Below are 5,919 nucleotides of genomic sequence, written 5' to 3' on the forward strand. Positions count from 1 at the left end.
CTGTCCACTCGCTTCTGCAAAGGGCGTAGGGAAATCCTGGCTGCCACGTCGAAAGGTCATGTTTTGACTTCCTCTTGCTGTCAGTGGTCTAAATCGCTAGGCTGGTTAACTACCCGCAAACTAGCCATGACCTCATTCAGCTCTCATCAGTGTGGAGCTGGGCCTGGACACACTCACAGGACAGGACAGGACAGGGCTGGGACACGGACACGTGGGTCACTGACAGGGCCATATGAACATCCCGAAATTACAAGCAATGCAGTTGATCACTCATTTATCAGCAGATCTCTTAAATAACACAGGTTATTTCTGAGATCTTACTGTATTATACATAGCTACAAACTCACGTTAGGGCAGATGTTCTCAGCTTTTTGCAGCCAGACCCTTAATGGTGGGGGGAAAAAACAACATAAATTCCGTTATGACTGCAGCAGAGCTTTATTGTTTTATGAAAGTGATCCATCTGTTCACATATTAGGCACATAGGCAACTGAAAGCACATCTTCAATAACCACTTTATCTTTGTCAGGGTTGCAGTGGATCCAGGGCCTGTGCCAGTGTGAGGCAGGGAATCAGTGTGCCAGCTCTTTGCAGAGAAAAGCAGCTAAAGCATGCTAAAAAAAAAAAAGACGTCATAGACTAATTTGCATATAGATTTATTCATCATGATCAATATCAAATTACAAAAGGGGAATTTGCATTGTTACAGCAGCAGATATAAAGATATAAAAAAAATATGTAAGTATAAAAAATATAAAAGAGACACACCAAGAATGCACAAAAACACAAACACACAACAGTATTAAAGTGACACTGCATTATTGCACTGTTCTCATGAGATGGGGGTTACCAAAGATTTACTTTTCAGTTAGTACCAGAGATTTATTGTCCAGTTAAGTGGTGGGGTCTGCTGGGAGCAGTGCTGGTTGTACAGTCTCACAGCAGCAGGGAGGAAGGACCTGCGATACCGCTCCTTCACACACTTGGGGTAGAGCGGCCTGTCACTAAAGGAGCTGCCCAGTGCCACCAGAGTCTCATGCAGGGCGTGGGATAAGACTCTGGTGGCACTGGGCAGCTCCTTTAGTGACAGGCCGCTCCACCCCAAGTGTGTGAAGGAGCAGTATCGCTCCAAAAGTCTCCATACATAGGGGAAATTAACACTTTTTAGCAAAATGTCTTCCAAAATTTTTCATACTTAGTTTATATTATATATATTTTTACAGATAGCCTTTAAGAATGCCTTTGGCAAAAGAAGAATGCATAGACAGTCCCCATGTATGGAGACTTTTGGGACACACCGTACTATACTTTCTATCAAGAACACAGAAAAACTGAAAGTGACAGTGAGTAGTCAAGAAGGAAACAGTTACTCCCTTTTATCACTTGTAAATATCTCTAAGACAGTTTTAAATGAAGAAGTACGAGGGTGGGATAAACAGTAGTGATCAATGATTGTCGTTGGGAAACAACGGTGATCAGCGATTGGTCGCAAGCACAACTCAGTAAGAAATTATACACTAATGGTGAGTTGAGTGAACCTGCTCTCTTAACTCGTATATCAGCAGCTGTGATGTGAGCTGGAGAGCCATATCGAGTTCAAGACAGTCCCTAAAGTGTGTTCAAAAAGTCATTAGATTTGTCACTAGTCTCTTTTTTTAATTAAACTTGCTAAAAGGGCCTAAAAAGTCACCAAATCTTGTGTTAGTCTCTAAGTTGTCAAGACTGAAGGGGACACACCCTGAATGGGACACCAATCCATTCCAGGGCACTATGCACACACACAATCACACACTCACACCTAGGGGCAATTTAGCATAACCAATCCACCTACTGTCATGCTTTTGGAAGGTGGAAGGAAACTGGAGAATTCGGAGGAAATCTATGAGGACACAGAGAGACCATTCAGAGAAACTCTGCACAGACAGGAACCTGAGGTCAGGATCGAAATTGGGACCCTGGGGCTGTAAGGCAGCAGTGTTCCCTAGACCACCATCATACCATCATACCATATTATTTGTTTGATGAGGTCTTTGTATTCCTGTACACACAAAAGCCAGACACAAAACCAGTTTCACTGTGTTAAAAAGTACATCTGAAACGTTTTTTTGCCCCCATTTTGTTAGTTGTACTGAAACCTCAGTACAACTAAACTGACTGTTTATTATAGGCTGAAACTGCAGTTCAAATTGATGTTATTTATGCTTGTTTGTTTTTTAATAAGTTATTAAGGGTTGGATTAAGTCCAGTTCAATTAAGTGAAAAGTCAATTGGACATAGAACTATAATCACTTAAGTAGGCCTAAGTATAATTAGTGGTTCCTTGATAGTGATTGATCAAACCTCAGTGTTATGCTATGATAGATTTTCTATTAATAATTAATTACACTATTACTTTTGATGCAATCTCACATCATTTAAGTTTTTCTTACCTTCTTAAACACTTAGGAAATGGTTAGCTACTTTTTCACCCCTGTAAGACCAATAGCAGCATGTTTTCCATTGCTCAAACACAATAACTCATTCTGCAATGGTGGCATACCTGGTATTCTATGGAGTTCTAAGCAAACGCCTATATTTGTTTTGATCCTGAGTCTAGAAACTGGGCAAACAACTCTGTATAAATATGATGAAACCAAAATCCTGTTCTGTTATTCATGACTGAGATCAGCACTTTGTGTGAGTCAGGAGAATATTTTAGTGTCAAGACCTGTAGGGCTAGTACTTAACTCTATTGTTGTGAACTAAAGGCTCTATAAACACAAAAGATTTTGGAGGAACTCCTTTTCCATGGAGGACACCTTTTACTGAACTTTTGCTTTAGGAGCTAAGACTCAGGAACTGTGCAATATTATAGGTTTCTTTCAAAAATACTTAATATGCTGCTATTTTGAAATTATTCTATATTATATTATATATATATTAGATACTGTATATCGTTGGGGAGGTGTGGAGGAAGAATTAATACATAAAATTGTTGCCTATTCAACTAAAGCTATAGACCTGTGTGTTACATTCATTAGGCCACAGGTTCCTAACGCTGGTCCTGGAGGGTTTTCCCTGCTTCTGACATGCCTGATTTAAGTAATCAGCTATGTAACAGCCCTTCCTGAATTGAAGTGGGTGTGACAGAGCAGAGAAAACTCTAAAATGTGCAGGACAGGGGGTGCTCCAGGACCAGGGTTGGGATATTGTCCATTAGGCAAACAAGTTTTAGAAGGCAAATAGACTACAAAGGAGGGTGAATGAGTGTATGTGTGTGTATTCATGTGTGTGAATGAGTGTATGTGAGTGTATGTGTGTGTCTACAGGAAACCAGAGTGAGAAACAGGAAGCTTGTGCTGCAGGTGGAAATCAAACTTTGGATAGAGAATGGGTGTGGCTGTGTTCTCAGGGGGATGCCCAACCCTAGCTGCATGTGTTACTCCAAGTTAATGGATTTTTCTCATAAAAGTGTAGAAGTACACGGCCTACAAATCTACCTGGTAGACATTAGGATTTGAGATACAAAATATTTGTGCATCCTGACAGCATGAATAGGTGTGTAAGTTGTTTTTAATAGGTTTCTAGTGCGTACATTTTTGTTTTATTGCATTTACAAACGCATCAGCTTTTTAATTTAATTTAATCAGCTTCCAGTACGAGCTGTAGAATGCAGAATATCTGGCTCAGGTCCCACAACTGGAAAAGACCAAAAATGTGGACTGGCTGGGCTTGTTAAGACTCTGTCACATGAATAAATGCAAATGTTATCATAAAAGTCCAGTCCAAAACCTTCAAAATTATGCAATAAGATAGTACATGGTTTGGTCTTGGCATATCCGACACAGTTTTATCAACATAGAAAAAATCCCACACAACTTAGATACCATCTGTGGGAAGGGCCACGAATGGAGTGGTGTGTGTGTGTGTGTGTGTTCCTATATAAAAACACTTGTCCCATTTAAATGCATGCCTACATACCACTCAGTCTTTACTATTTGCATAGCATACATTTGTTTGTGGAATGTTATACATAACATATGGAGCTTTGTGTGACTTAACTATGGCGAAATTCCTAATGTTTATGGATTTAAAAATCAGTTAATCACATGTAATCTTTTTATAATTAAAACGCCTTCCAGGCATTCATGTAGAAAGGATAAAAGAAACTGATGAACATATCACAGACTAGAGTCCATAACAGAGTACTGTAGTCCAGCATATGTGCAATGTTGCAACTCACTACATCAACCTTCCAGATTTCTCACAATATATTTCATACTGTTCATGTTATCCAAATCTTTTACTTTTAGTTCCTTTCAGTTTAGTTCAAATGCAAGAGGTTTGACGTTTGTATGCAAAAGGAGCTCATGTTATTGGTCAAATTGCGATATATGACTTTTTTGTTTTAACAACAATTCACTGTTTGTGTATTAAAGCATAAGAGGAAATGCTGTAAATGACTAGAAGATTGCCAAATGATTTGTCTCTGTGTTTCTGCTGTTAAATAATATTTTTACTAGCCAAACAGCCAAATGGATTAACTGATATTAAATATTGTAAAAAGAGTTAACTGTATAATAACTTAATATATAACAAATGTATTTTTCACATAAACTAGATATTGTGTTTGTATTTACGTATATGTATGCAAGTTCACGTAAGTTCAAATCACTAAATATTCACAACATAAATGTACTGGCACATGTGTTTTTTCTTGTTTTTGCAATATTTTCGCTTATGTGTTTAATTTATGGTCAATTATAGCTATATATATATATATATATATATATATATATACATACCATCCACATTAATAAGACAATGAATGGCCAGTCTGGTCATTCTCCTCTGATCTCTCTTATCAACAAGGTGTTTCAGCCTACACACACAGAACGATTGTTGTTTTTCACACCATTCTGGATTTTTGTGCTGCTGGATTTTTGTGCTGCTGCCTCGTGATTGACTCTAACTTGCGGCAACCTTGCTATGAATTTGTAATGTTGTGTGAGACATCTCGTCTTACAGAAGCATCACGATAAATTCTGAATCGTAGAGAAGCATCTTAACAGGTCACAGTAAACCATTTGCATCCTGTGTTGTCTGTGGGTCAGACACAAAGGATTTGCACCCAGTAACAGACATGCAAATGATTCAGACAAGGGTATTTGTAATTTACTCACAGTCTTGAGAAAAGGTCTGCTTGTGTATGAAAAGGGCTTTAATTCTTACACAGCATACCCTATATGGATGAGCGTATTCAGATTAAAGCTGAGATTCTGGATTTACTGTGTAAACACTGTTTCATCTAAAATGTGCAGAGCAGAATCAACATAGTGTGCATCTGCAACTGCCTATTATCAATGAGCTGTGCTGTAATTAAATGTGAGATTGAAAGATTCACAAATATAACTATACAGGGACCAAAATGAGATAAAGAGCAGGGGGGAGAATGAGAGAGAAATAGAAAGAAGGGGCTAGGGCAGAAGAAAGCATTCATTACTGTTCATTCTCTCTTCATTTGGTCCTCAGCCTTCTGCCGCAACATTTCCCTTAATTACAGGAACTAATTAGGGTACTGTCCCATAAGTAGGTCTAAATTATACAGACACAGTTCAGATAATCGCACATCACAGGGTCGACGCATTATTAAAGGCACAATACTCACAAAACACACACACACGGAAATAATTAATTATTAACAGTGAATTAACAGTGAGCATCTTTACAATGGTGGTGAAAGTCTAAGATCTTTAGCTGTCTGTACGGCACACAAAGGTCAGCTTTTCACACAGGTTATAGCAAATGCGCGTGACACTGATCAGACACTTGTGCCTCTCACAAACCTGTCTCACACTCATCGGAGAAGGTATATAAAGCTGCCATAGCTAATGTACAATACGATCTTTCATTAGGCTTCAGTTAGGGTTTTCCTGGGAC

This window comes from Pangasianodon hypophthalmus, chromosome 12 (genome assembly GCF_027358585.1).
Source record: "Pangasianodon hypophthalmus isolate fPanHyp1 chromosome 12, fPanHyp1.pri, whole genome shotgun sequence".
Taxonomy (NCBI): domain Eukaryota; kingdom Metazoa; phylum Chordata; class Actinopteri; order Siluriformes; family Pangasiidae; genus Pangasianodon; species Pangasianodon hypophthalmus.